This window comes from Podarcis erhardii (assembly GCF_964252035.2).
Source record: "Podarcis erhardii genome assembly, chromosome: 3".
Lineage (NCBI taxonomy): Eukaryota > Metazoa > Chordata > Lepidosauria > Squamata > Lacertidae > Podarcis > Podarcis erhardii.
Window position 1 is genome coordinate 17,849,910 of NC_138507.1, and position 14,594 is coordinate 17,864,503.

The 14,594-nt window shown below is 47.6% G+C and overlaps 1 protein-coding gene across 3 annotated transcripts in view; it reads left to right on the plus strand.

The window, feature by feature from the left end:
• The first annotated feature begins 2,646 nt into the window (after nt 1-2,646).
• KCNS3 (potassium voltage-gated channel modifier subfamily S member 3) overlaps nt 2,647-14,594 on the plus strand; it is a 76,084-nt gene continuing 64,136 nt past the window's right edge. The window contains exon 1 of one of the 3 annotated variants that reach the window (XR_014155155.1): nt 2,647-3,028. The gene's annotated coding sequence lies outside the window, so the exon portion shown is untranslated. Of the gene's footprint in view, nt 3,029-11,565; nt 11,635-12,164; nt 12,364-14,594 lie in introns of those variants that run through there. The other 2 variants (XR_014155156.1, XM_081857193.1) reach the window with 2 other exon arrangements.

Genomic DNA, 14,594 nt, shown 5'->3' on the forward strand with positions numbered 1-14,594 from the left:
TGTGTCCTTTTATTTAAAATGCACCTCTGGGTTATTTGTGGGGCATAGGAATTCCTTCATTATTATTTTTTCAAAATATAGTCCGGCCCACCACATGGTTTGAGGGACAGTGGACCGGCTCCCTGCTGAAAAAGTTTGCTGACCCCTGTGCTAGTGCAAGTAGATAAATACGTACTGCTGCAGCGGAAAGATGCAACAGCATTTCCATGCGCTCTGGCTTCTGTCACTGTGTTCCGTTGCACTAGTAGCGGTTGAGTCATGCTGGCCACATGACCTGAAAAGCTGCCTGTGGACAAACAGCGGCTCCCTCGGCCTGAAAGCAAGATGAGCGCCGCAACCCCATAGTCGCCTTTGACTGGACTTAACTATCCAGGGGTCCTTTACCTTACCTTTATATAGCCTATGAGGGCTGGGAAATATCTATTTGCCTGAGACTTTAGGTGATAATGTGACTAGAGAGACCAAGGTTAAGCCATTTTCATTTGTTCAATTAACCCTTATACCCCATCATTATCTATCTATCTATCTATCTATCTATCTATCTATCTATCTATCTATCTATCATCTCCTATAATGCAGGGTTTCCCAAACTTCTGAGTTCATGGACCCCTGTATCATAGATTCACAGAATTGTAGAGTTGGAAGGGACCCCAAAGGGTCATCTAGTCCAACCCCCTGCAATGCAGGAATATTTTCCCTAATGTGGTGCTCAAATCCACAACCCTGAGATTCAGAGTCTACCAACTGAGCTATCCCAGCAATCCAGCTTATTTATTTATTCCGTCATTTATTACATTTATACTCCACCATTTCCCCCCGAATGTGCAAATTAAATCAATGAATAAACAATAGTACATGGTTATTCCCTCCTTTTTTAACCCTTACACCAACCCTGTGAAGTAGGTTAGGATGAGAGGCAGCAACTGGCCCAAGGTCACCCAGTGAGCTTCATGGAGGTGTAGGGATTCGAACTTTGGTCTCCCAGGTCCTAGTCCGACACTCTAACCACGGTGTCACGCTGGATCTGCTCCTCCTCTGCAAGTTGAAGTTGCCAGTGGGCAATCCCGGGAAGGCTGCAGACCCCCTGGAGTTGGCATGCCTGCCACCTGTCAAACGTGGCTCATGGGGCTGCCATAGATTAGTATCTTGGCCTAGCAGGCTCAAACAGTTCTCTCCCACCCCCCACCCCCCGCTCTAGGGGGCTGGGAGGGAGTGTGAAAGCAAAGAAGGAGCCTCTCAGACAATGGTGTGTGGGGAGCAGGGACGGCAGATGTCTCCGTTTTCAATGACAACCACCTGTATACGAAACCATTGCGTCAAGGACTTTATAGGCCTGTTCGTTCTTGGATCATGAGCCATCTTCTACAATGGGGCAATAAGCAACTTTACGGCGACAAAAGCAATGACGCCAGGCGGAATTTTACAACGGTGCACTTAAATCACAAGGAACAGACGAGCGAGGGAGAAAACAACCACCCCAATCACCGGCGAGATTCAGCCTTCGTTTTCTGCGGAATGGTTTACAATGCGCCATAATGAGACGCCGCCAAATGTGGCGTGAAGACTTCCTAATACTTCCCAGCCAACGAAGCCGGTGATGACTAGACAAAAGAAATTAGACGGCTGCAAAATCGCTCAAAGATTGCGCTCAGGCCGAGCAGAAGCGATGCTTATTGGCAATAGATATGCATGTTGTCTTAATGGGCTCTGTGTGTTTTTCGACTTAATTGCCACTCAGTCACTTTATTCATCAAAGTGCTGCTTACGTTCAGCTAATTTGTCTCCGCTGATGTGCTCCGGCTGTTGCAGTAATGATGTATGTAGTGAGAAAATATATATATATATATATATATATATCCCCAAATAAATGGGAGAAGTGCAGAGGAAAAGTTTTTGTTGAAGTCCTAGAATTGTAAGACTTGGAAGAGACCTCACAGTCCCCCAATTCTTTGAAAAACATCTGGTAAAGCTGTGGGTTAAATCACAGAGCCTAGGACTTGCCGATCAGAAGGTCGGCGGTTCGAATCTCCGCGACGGGTGAGCTCCCGTTGCTCGGTCCCTGCTCCTGCCAACCTAGCAGTTCGAAAGCACGTCAAAGTGCAAATAGATAAATAGGTACCGCTCTGGCAGGAAGGTAAACGGCGTTTCTGTGCGCTGCTCTGGTTCGCCAGAAGCGGCTTAGTCATGCTGGCCACACATGACCCGGAAGCTGTACGCCGGCTCTCTCAGCCAATAAAGCGAGATGAGCACCGCAACCCCAGAGTCGGTCACAACTGGACCTAATGGTCAGGGGTCCCTTTACCTTTAACCTTACATTAGTAGCGCCAAAGTGACCTGCCCAGGGCACAAGCCTGGCCATTGTATATGAAAGTCCGAGCAACAAGACCACCATCTCCATTTCACTGATATGGTCCAAAGGAAAGCAGAGCAAGACATTTGGCACCAGCTTTGTGTCAGGAGTTGTCAGAAGGAGGCATACAACCATCTTAGGGACTCCAGATTCGGTGGGGCTTGCTCCTTAGCTTTTCCTTCTCCTGAAGATGTCCCACAAGGCAGCAGAGTCGGTCACGACTGGACCTAATGGTCAGGGGTCCCTTTACCTTTACCTTTAACTTGCCCTGGGACCTGCTGATGAAGGAGGGTAATAAAATGAATAAACACGCAAGGGGTGATTTCTGGTTTTCCACTGTTCAACAATATAGGACCAAAGAGGCAGAGAGGTAGATTAGATAGCTAATGCTAAGTAGGTGCAGGAACAACGGAAGCCTGACTATAAAGGAATAAATTTCATTTTACATACTTGTAAAAAGCTGAACATGGATTAAAAGCCATATAAGGAAACTTAGTAGTGTCAGTTGAGAGTAGTGTCAGTTGAGTGCTGGTGGTTGCTAGGTTGCGGAGGTCCTTGTGACACGCCCTTCATTGTGACACCTCCCTCTGCTGGCTCCTTGGTCACTAGGGCTCTAGAGGCATAGCAATCTCCTTTGGTTTGATCATTCAGCGAGTGAGAGAGAAAGTGAATGGAGATGTAAGTAGACTTTCTTATCAGCATCTGCATTCTGTGCTGGTAATACTCCATGAGAGTCTTAGGGAACATTTAAGAGATTAAGATTGGGAATAATTTAAATGCTTCAGTCAGCCCTTCTGGGCATCTTTATGACTCCACCCACTGTTTTGTAACAGTGAAGGGAAGTGACTATGGGTTCTGCTTACACTTTAAGAGAAGGAAAACTAATAAGATGTCACGCCTTGGAAAAGGGCGTTCTTTTTAGGCTAGTGAAACAAGAGTCACTTGATAACTCACCATGGGAGCATTAAGCATGCCCTCTGGAGAGGGTAATATTTTGCATTGTCTTCTTCCCCTTCAATCAAAATTGATTTGATTGACATCCTATGCCCTTCTAAAATGTGTTGGGCAGGGGTTATCGGATTGTTGTTTTTACTTTGATTATATATTTTGTGGCTTTATATTCTGATTCTATTCTGTGTACAGCCCTGAGACCTCCGGGTGTAGGGCACTAGATAAATTCTAATAATAATAATAATAATAATAATAATAATAATAATAGTATTAATAATTGTGAATCATTAGCATTGCCCAACTCCCCATGTCTAATACAGATACTTGATCTTTACAGTGCGAGTTATAACTAAGTACAATACACAGCTGCAGAGTTTAAGTACCGTATTTTTGTCCCATAGGACGCACCTAGTTTTTTTGGGGGGAAATAAAGGAAAAATTCCCCCCCCCAAACCAGGTCGGGGAACAGTGGGATGGCGGCGCTGCGCCTCCCCACTGTCCCCCAAGCTTGTGGGGCTGGCCGATGTCTGCCCAAAGCGTGGGGTGCTCTGCTTCAGTGTGCCCCGCGCTCCGTGCAGCAGGCTGCTATCCGCAGCCTAGGGAGCCCTGCGGGAACTCCCACAGGGCTCCCCATGCTGCGGATGTCTGCCCGGCGCGCGGGGCGCTCTGCTTCAGGGTGCCCCGTGCGCCGGGCAGCAGGCTGCTATCCGCAACCTGGGGAGCCCTGCGGGAACTCCCGTGGGCTCCCCAGGCTTGCTGATAGCTTCCTGAAGCCTGGAGAGCGAGAGGGGTCGGTGTGCACCGACCCCTCTCGCTCTCCAAGCGTCAGCGAAAGCCTGTGTTCACCCCATAGGACGCACACAGATTTCCCCTTCATTTTGGGAGGGGAAAAGGTGCGTCCTATAGGGCGAAAAATACGGTAAGTGGAAGGCCAACATATTTTTTTTAAGCAAAGGAGGCTTGCTCCTAAACAGCACTGTGCATGCCTCATGAGATCAATCTAAGTGTTCTGTTTCCAGTGTTGTTTTATATGAATATCGCAACAGTTCCTAACCAGTCCCGGAACGCTGACACAGCACTTAAAGCTCGCCGTGCATCCCGAACATATTCCGAGCACGACCGCACGATTCCCAAAGCTACTCTTACAACAGTTGCGAGATGTCAGTGAATCCTGTATTGTTACAAAGAAGTCTGTTCTCAATTCTGCCGAGGTCTCTTTAGAGAACAGAACTTATTACAGCACCAATACCTTCCAGGGAAAAAAGCAGTACAAATACGAGGAAGATTGATTTTTTTCCTTCTTCCCTTGAATGCCTTCTGCACTTCAAAACTCTTCTGGGCTAAGAACGAGCCGCATCAATTATTATTATTATTATTTTCTTATTAAGCAATGCTGCTTCAGTGCTCAGCGAACTGCTTACTCATGAAATGGGCTCACAAGGAGAGGTGGTTTGTCTGTTGTGGCATATTCTGGCCCTCCTGATCACATCCGTGCCATACACTTACACCAGGGGTTTTCAAACTTTTTCAGCAGGGGACCAGTCCACTGTCCCTCAGACCTTGTGGGGGGCTGGACTATATTTTTTATTTTTTGGGGGGGAGGAATGAGCAAGGGAGGATGAGCGGCATGCGAAAGGGCTCCGGAGAGGGGCTGCTCGGGCGCTCAGCCAGTGTGGTGTAGTGGTTAAGAGCGGTGGACTTGTAATCCGGGGAACCGGGTTTGCGTCTCCGCTCCTCCACATGCAGCTGCTGGGTGACCTTGGGCTAGTCACACTTCTCTGAAGTCTCTCAGCCCCACTCACCTCCCAGAGTGTTTGTTGTGGGGGAGGAAGTGAAAGGAGAATGTTAGCCACTTTGAGACTCCTTTGGGTAGTGATAAAGCGGAATATCAAATCCAAACTCCTCCTCCTCCTCAGCCAACTGCGGCTCCTATGTCTTGCGAGCAGCAGGGGTTGGCGGTGGTGGAGGAGGAGGGACAATGAGCAGAGAGCGAAAGGGTGCCGGAGTGGAGCTAGCACCAACAAAGCCCAGCTCCCTTCCTCCTCTAGGCAGGGTGGGGAGAAGCCAGGAGGAGGAAGGAAGGAGGCAGCGCCGTCGCGTGAGGGAGAGGGACAGAGAGGGAAAGAACGAGCGCGCTGGCGATCCACGCGGCGATTCCCAGACCGTCCGTGGGCCAGATTTGGAAGGCATTCATGGCAGATCCGGCCCACGAGCCTTAGTTTGCCGACCCATGATTTAAACTTTCTCCCAAGGAATCCTGCGAGCTCTGGTTTCTTTGGGATCGCTCCAGTGCTATTCCCACTGCCCCCAGGAGGCTCACTCTCAATTCCTTCTTGCTCTCTCCTACTGGATATTTTACACTGAAATAAAGGACAACCTTGTATGGGGTAACTGTGTCCCTGAAGGACCAGGTGTTCAAACTGGGAGTCATTTTGGACTCACAGCTGTCCATGGAGGTGCAGGTCAATTCTGTGTCCAGGGCAGCTGTCTACCAGCTCCACCTGGTACGTAGGCTGAGACCCTACCTGCCCTCAGACTGTCTTGCCAGAGTGGTGCATGCTCTGGTTATCTCCTGCTTGGACTACTGCAATGTGCTCTACGTGGGGCTACCTTTGAAGGTGACCTGGAAACTACAACTTATCCAGAATGCAGCAGCTAGACTGGTGACTGGGAGCGGCCGCCGAGACCATATAACACCAGTCCTGAAAGACCTACATTGGTTCCCAGTGCGTTTCCAAGTACAGTTCAAAGTGTTGGTGCTAACCTTTAAAGCCCTAAACAGCCTCGGCCCAGTATAGCTGAAGGAGCGACTCTACCCCCACTGTTCTGTCCGGACGCTGAGGTCCAGCTCCGAGGGCCTTCTGGCGGTTCCCTCACTGCGAGAAGTGAAGCTACAGGGAACCAGGCAGAGGGCCTTCTCAGTAGTGGTGGCCACCCTGTGGAACATCCTCCCATCAGATGTCAAGGAAATAAACAACTACCTGACTTTTAGAAAACACCTGAAGGCAGCCCTGTTTAGGGAAGTTTTTAATGTTTGATGTTTTATTGTGTTTTTAATATTCTGTTGGGAGCTGACCAGAGTGGCTGGGGAGACCCGGCCAGATGGGTGGGGTATAAGTAACAAATAATAACAATTATTATTATTATTATTATTATTATTATTATTATTATTATTATACAGGACAGGTGGCAACGCTAGAAAGCCCCCACTGCAATATGACAACTCCTCAGATGTTTTCTGCCTGTGCATTGAATGGCTGCACGGAATTGCGTCTTTGCCCGACAGCAGGAGTGCTTCACGTTGGGACCAAGTCCCAGGACTTTTCGTTTTAATTATTGCAGAACATTAAAGCGTTTTGTGGTTTGGCCTCACTTTCTTTCTCCATCACTGTGCTATTGTTTATGTTTTACGGAGGTCGGTTTGATTGTTAGGTTTGCTCTTAATGCTGTTGCGCTGCATATGTTTCCTTGCAAGTGGACTTGATTTTTATCATAGGAAAGCGGGATCCGTCTGTCTAAAACAAACTTGTGTGTCATAAACACACAAGATAGCAAAGATGATCTAAAGGAGCCACGTCCAGCCTGTGTCGATTATTGCTAAAGGGACTGTTGCTCTGGTTTTGCCCATCCGGGATGGGAATTAGGGGTTAAGAAAAGAGCCTTAAAGCTCCTTTAATGACTGTGTGGATATTTCCTCCTTTATTTTAAATAATTTTTATGAAAAGTTTTTCAAATACCCATTTCCGCAATTTAAAATATTTCAGTAGTGGTGCCCCGCAAGACGAATGCTTCGCAAGATGAAAAACCCGCTAGACGAAAGGGTTTTCCGTTTTGGAGGTGCTTCGCAAGACGAATTTCCCTATGGGCTTGCTTTGCAAGACGAAAACGTCTTGCGAGTTTTTCCGACTTTTTCCCCTCCCCCCTTTTTCTAAGTCGCTAAGCTACTAATAGCCGCTAAGCCGCTAATAGCCGCTAAGCCACTAATAGCGCTAAGCCGCTAATGGCCGTGCTTTGCAAGACGAAAAAACTGCTAGACAAAGAGACTCGCGGAACGGATTATTTTCATCTTGTGAGGCACCACTGTATACCAATGCATTCAACGACTTCCCTCCTTCCCCTTTCAAGGCTCCTTTATTTTTACCACAATTCCTGCATATTCTTGTACAGTGGTGCCTCGCAAGACGAAAATAATCCGTTACGTGAGTCTCTTCATCTAGCGGTTTTTTCGTCTTGCGAAGCATGGCCATTAGCAGCTTAGCGGATTAGAGCTATTAGCGGCTTAGTGGCTATTAGCGACTTAGAAAAGGGGGGGGGGGAGTCGGAAAAACTTGCAAGATGTTTTCGTCTTGCGAAGCAAGCCCATAGGGAAATTCGTCTTGCGAAGCACCTCCAAAACGGAAAACCCTTTTGTCTAGCGGGTTTTTCATCTTGCGAGGCATTCATCTTGCGGGGCACCACTGTATATCCGTTTAATTCAATCCCCGCCCCCCAGTTTTAATATCCCTTTTAAATATGTTGTGCTGTTGAATTTACCTTAATGCTGTGTATGGGCCTATGGCCGTAATAAATAAATATTGTTATTGTTGTTACCTTAATGCTGTTGGCGTTTTCGTCTGTGTACGATTATTTTCTATATATTCAGCAACAAAATTCCACTCCTCTTTATATACACGTTCTTCTTGCTCTCTAAATCTGCTTGTTAGCCCTGCAAGTTGTGCGTTTTATAATGTCTTAAGTTGCCCATCCTCCTTATTAGTGTCCTCACTCACTTTCCATTTTGGGGCTAACAGGATCCAAGCTGCTGTTGTCGCATTGATATATATATATACCTACTCCTGGGTACCTCTGTCTGAACCATTCCTAAAAGGAATGCCTCTGGGTTTTTTTGGGGGGGGGAGGGGAATAGTTGATTTAAACATTTTTTTCATCTCATTGTAAATCATTTCTCAATATCCTTTAACTTTTTTGCATGCCCACCACATGTGAAAAAGTGTTCCTTCAGTTTCCTTACATGTATCTGATTTGGATTTATACATCTTAGCTAATCTACTTTATTTTCTTACAGCAGTATAGGGAAGTTTTTAATGTTTGATGTTTTACTGTGCTTAATGTGATTAATTTGTTGGGTGCTGCCCAGAGTACAATCTAGTCACATGGGTGGCATATAAACAATAAATTATTGTTGGTGCTGTTGCTGTTGTTAAGAAAAAACTTCAATGTCTAAAATCCCTGTTAGAGGACAAGGATCCTGAGATCATGTTAAGGGTAGCCAAATTCTGTGCGATTGCCAAAAAACTTAGGGAACAAGCTGTGCTATCATAATGATTAAAGTTTTAAATGATAATTTTAGGTTATATGTTACTGACTAAGTTTTAATTTATATATATTTTTAACTGTTGCTATATCTGTATTGTCCCTGTTATACCTAATTGCAAATACAAATGTATCCCTATGGTGTTTTATGACTTCCTTGATATTGTATGTGGGCTGGAACTGGTCTGTGACTGAAATAATTGTTAAGAAAAAAGATGGCATAAGAGGAAGGACCTGATCTGGAATATGACAAAGGCAGATTTAGGGGAGTGTGACTGACCAGTTTGGCTGCATGAGGTGCAGAGCCTCAAGAGTACCACAACTTTGGTCTATACCACTGAGCCTCTTGGGCTCGCTGATCGGAAGGTCAGCAGTTCGAATCCCCATCACCAGGTGCGCTCCCGTTGCTCTGTCCCAGCTTCTGCCAACCTAGCAGTTCTAAAGCATGCCAGTGCAAGTAGATAAATAGGTACCGCTGCGGTGGGAAGGTAAACAACATTTCTGTGTGCTCTGGCTTCTGTCACAATGTTCCGTTGCACGAGAAACGGTTTTGTCATGCTGGCCACATAACCTGGAAATCTGTCTGTGGACAAACGCCGGCTCCCTCAGCCTGAAGCGAGATGAGCTCCGCAACTGCATAGTCGCCTTTGACTGGTCTTAAACATCCAGGGGTCCTTTACTTTTTTCTCTTTTTTTGCCCTCACACGTCCCTTTTGCAATGGGAGGAAAGCATCCATTGGTACTGTTTAATATGGTTTTAAAAACAGATGTGCAAGGGATAAAGGTGGAAATAGCAGTCATGCCCAGCTTGGCCCCTCGTCTAGAAAAACTGGGGTGCGGCGCTGTAGCCGATTCCCAAAGTTGGGAATTTTGAGGCTGGCTGTGCCGTATAGGCATATATACTTGCCTTCATCGTCTGCCTCTTTATGCATTTGTTGACAGAGCAAACACTAGAGAGATGTTGCATAAGTTGCTGCATTGTTGTCACGACCTGGTCCGGGACCTTATAGTGAAGGACGGATAATAAATCAAATTGACAACAACAATGCTGTCCCATCCACAAGACAGCTTACATATGTCTCCTCAAAAGCAAGCCCCACAGAGTTCAGAGGGACTCAGACAAGTGTATCTGTAGGGCATCTGCCTGAACTGGGTAATGCATCTTCTCCAGGGAAGTGGAGAGTCTGGAAGAGTTCGGCATTTTATGTGCACTCCCTCATCCAGATACAAAAGAAGGGGGAAGGAAATGTTTCCATTATTCATGAGAGCAGAGTGGGAATGTGACTAAACGCTCTCAGTACACAAGGACTCTCATCTCTCTCTGTGATCAGCACCACTTGCCTGCACGGAATTATTGATTCCAGGTTTCCATCCTCCTGAAGCACTGCTAGGTAAATTTCCAGAGCTATTTCCCCCTGTGATGATGCCTCTAGTCTATAATCTTGATTTGGCAAGCCAAGGAACCACTCAGTGACAAGTGGCACATTGCTGCCTTACCCCCACTCTCCTTCATTGTCACTGAGCGGTTCCCCCAGCTTGCCAAAGCACGATTGTGGGCTATAGGTATTGCCACAGGGGAAAATAGCATCCCCAAAGGTTGAAGGAAGTATGGCCTAAGGTAAAGGTAAAGGTAAAGGGACCCCTGACCATTAGGTCCAGTCGTGGCTGACTCTGGGGTTGCGGCGCTCATCTCGCTTTATTGGCCGAGGGAGCCGGCGTATAGCTTCCGGGTCATGTGGCCAGCATGACTAAGCCACTTCTGGAGAACCAGAGCAGCGCATGGAAACGCCGTTTACCTTCCCGCCGGAGCGGTACCTATTTATCCACTTGCACTTTGACGTGCTTTCGAACTGCTAGGTTGGCAGGAGCAGGGACTGAGCAACGGGAGCTCACCCCGTCGCGGGGATTAGAACCGCCGACCTTCTGATTGGCAAGTCCTAGGCTCTGTGGTTTAACCCACAGCGCCACCCGCGTCCCTTAACGTGGCCTAAGGTAGGGATGGGTGAAATCTGTGGTCCTCCACCAGGCGATGTGATGGGGACTCCAGCTCCCATCAACCACACACCCAGCTCAGCACAACTGTTAGTCAGGGATGACAATGGGCACAAGGCAGGGGGGGCCAACTTGAGTAGATTATGGGGGGGGAGCCCCACTCCACATAATCAATCACAAGATGCACCACACATGCATAATTTGGATGGCAATGCTCATCAACTTGGGGGGGGGGCTTGGCCCCCTCAAATAATTTATGGGGGGAACCTCAGCCCCTAGGAATTGGCTCCTATGCTGTAGGGGCCAACTTTGGTAATATGGTGCCTTGAACCAGCACCAAATCTCCCCCCCCTCCCATTTTGAGTAGGTACCCATATTATTACTTAAGGCCCCCTTGGCTCATCAATCTCTGTGGGGGAACCCTAAATCCTGCGCAATAACTACAGCCTATCCTCCCCCCTCCCCAGGAATCCTGGAAACTGTAGTTTTTTAAAGGGTGCTGGGAATTGTAGCATTGCGGGGGGGGGGGGGACTAAAGTTCCTTTAAGAGAGAGAGAGAGAGAGAGAGAGAGAGAGAGAGAGAGAGAGAGAGAGTCTCGTGCTCTAAACGTACAGGATGCAGCTTAACTTCGGAGCATTGGACTTCTGTGGGACTTGACTCCTGCGTCGTCACGATGCGCAGCGCGGCGCGTTACATTTTTGCCACCTCTCCCCTTTCTTTCTTTCTCTCCCTCTCTCTCCGGGCAAGCATCTCGCGTGGCCTTCCTCATCGGTCCGGGCGCCCGCAGCGAGCATCCCGTGCGCGCCTCCTTCCCCGCAATGTGGGGCTTGCAGGAGACGGTGGGGGGGGGGGGAGCCGGGAGGCCGAAGGACCGCCCTTCTTCTGTGTCTCCTCCTCCTGCCGCTGCTGCGGGGCTGCCGGCGAGCGCCTGCCAAAGCCGCGCTGCGTCCTGGGGTCTCGCCACGCGCGCCGCCAGCTGCTCCACGGAGCAGCTCCCTTTTCCCGCGCGCCACGCTTCCAGTGCCAGGTATTTCCCCTCCCCATCGCGGTGCAGAGGGTCAGGCAGGGGGGTCCCTCTTCTTCTCCGCCCCCTTCGGCTCCCATTTGCCTTCGTTTGGGTCCGCCTTTTCCCCGCAAACTTTCCCTGGGGTCGCCTCGCCTTGCCTCTCCAGCCTTTGCTTCGTGCGCGCAAAAGAAACTTCGCTACATCCTCTCCGCCTGTCTTTGCGTCTCCGAAGTTTTCAGTTCACGTAAAAGGGACTGGGAAGAACAATACCCCCCCACTCTCTTCGGGCTCCCCCGCACCTTATTATTATTACTATTATTACTATTATTAACTTATTAAACTTGTAGAGCACCATCCCGCCCCCCCTCCCACACCTTGCGTAAAACTGAGAGCGCCGCTTCGTTTCTTATTTGCAGCGCCAGAGGGTCCCATAGGGGACACTGTTGTGGAAACTCAGCCCTGCAGTTTAGGGGTTGTGTCAGAGCGAGCTGTGCTTCTTTTGAGAAGGGAAGGCACCCTGCACACGCTCAGAGGCGGTGACCTTGCCATCTAGGCTGCAGGTGGAATGTGCAAGTACTAGCTAAGCCTGCAGTTTGAATTCAGTGGGGCTTGCTTCTGAGTAGACGTGGTTAGGATTGCAGCCTGGGTATCTCGCATGAAGCCTACGAACAGATTTCCAGGGCTGAGCTCTAGCTCAGCTTTTCATGCTCCGTGGATGTCCTTTCAGAAGAGTGAAGCCTCATGGATTTTGTGTGTGTGTGTGTGTGTGTGTGTGTGTGTGTGTGTGTGTTTTAAGGGTGGGTGTTTTGCTGAGATTGACTTGGAATCGTTTCTCCCCTTTGAAATGGAGTGACTTTTTCTCTTTGAAATGTGAATGTTGTGTAATTCTATGGGGGATGTCTCAGATACAGAACTTGGTTTTCTACTTTAAAGTACTGTAGTAATTTTGGTCTTTTACTAGGGAATGTGTTTGTTTTTTTTAGCATGAAACTGCATCAGATTGGACTCTGTGTCTCTGTGTGCTTAGTAAGGGGAATGACAAACTCTTTGAGACTTAAGAGAATTGCAGAGTTGGGTCCTCAATGGGTTATCTAGTCCACCCCCCTGCAATGCAGGAATCTCAGCTAAAGCATCCATGGCAGATGGCCAATAAAGCTCTTCTTAAAAACCACCAAGGAAGGAGAGTTTGTCACCTTCTGAGGGAGTCCATTCCTCTGTCGAACAGGTCTTACTGTCAGAAAGTTCTTTCTGATGTTTAGTTGCAATTTCCTTTCTTGTAACTTGAATCCATTGGTTCAGGTTCTGCCTTCTGGAGCAGGAGAAACAGTTATGTTTCAACACGGGTCACATTCTGCTGATCTTGGCAGTCCTGCAACTCAAGGTTTGCCATCTGCAAGGGAGATGTTCCTTAAAATGTGGGTGCTTCCAGGCTACTGCTATTTTAGGATGAGATGCAATCAATATATTGTTCAGTTCAAGTTGGGCAATTAAATGCTGTGTTGATCCTCTTGTATAACACATCCCCCACTCCAAAGAAACAAACACACCCCAGACTATTTGTGATAAGGAACGTGACTGGAAAAGGGACTCGAAAACGCTTGCTTTGACACAATGCCATCTAACTTCCTTTGCAAACAAATTGGGACGAATGCTTGATAAATAGCTGGCTTTTTCTAAGCTCTCCCCAAACTTTGTGCAAACAAATCATGACAAATGCTGAAATAATAATAAAAAAAACCAGTCACATGGAAGTCCATACTGCAGAGATCCACCCCATCTTTCCAGAATACAGATTTTAATAGTAGTCTAGGTTAATTTTCTTTGACGTATTAGTGTACTATGGTACATTGGATGGTAATGATATTGCTGCACTCAAAATGGATTTATTTCTCAAAATCAAGGTGCGTTAATTGTCTTTTTTAAATGCCTTTCAATTTCCTGTGTGTTTTAAAGGGACAGTGGAAGCTGGCTCCTTCTTATCCCATTAGTGACCTGATCAGCGTTCTCCCTTCTCTTTTGTTTTTTCATCAGATATTACAAAAATATTTGGAAGCAACTATTTAACTTGGCTTTGGTTATTTTTGGTCAGGCTTCACAAGACTCTTGTTTAATCTTTCCTCCTAAAAAATATAATGTCATGCCTCGTGTTGCGTCCGCTTCATATCACGTCTTTTCGCGTTACGTCCTGCGGCAACCCGGAAGTACCGGAATGGGTTACTTCCGGGTTTCACCACTCGCGAATACACAGAAGCTCCAAATTGCGTCACACACCTGCGCAGACACCGCACTTCGAGTTGTGGGCATTTCACGTTACAGACGGGCCTCTGGAACGGATCCTGTCTGTAACATGTGGTAAAAGGTAAAGGGACCCCTGACTATTAGGTCCAGTTGCAGATGACTCTGGGGTTGCGGTGCTCATCTTGCTTTACTGGCCGAGGGAGCCGGCGTACAGCTTCCGGGTCATGTGGCCAGCATGACTAAGCCGCTTCTGACAAACCAGAGCAGCACACGGAGACGTCGTTTACCTTCCCGCCGGAGCAGTACCTATTGATCTACTTGCACTTTGATGTGCTTTCGAACTGCTAGGTTGGCAGGAGCAGGGACCGAGCAACGGGAGCTCACCCCATCACGGGGATTCGAACCGCTGACCTTCTGATCGGCAAGCCCTAGGCTCGGTGGTTTAACCCACAGCACCACCTGCGTCCCTGTAATGTGAGGTACCACTGTAATAATAATCCAGTTAAGTTTCTGTAACAAAACCAAGAAGAAGCTGGAAATCATCTTCCAAAAGTTGAACTGTGCAGCAGCACCCTGTAGAAGAGAATTGATGTGAACCCTCTTTCAGTTGGGATGCTTTAGGCATTGATGTCCTCAGCTAGTTCTTTCTCTGCTCTCTTTATTTTTTGTGCTATCTTGATTGCTTCATGCATTATATTTCTAGGTTACAATTAAAACAAGAGAAGGGCTCCTCAGAGACCCAA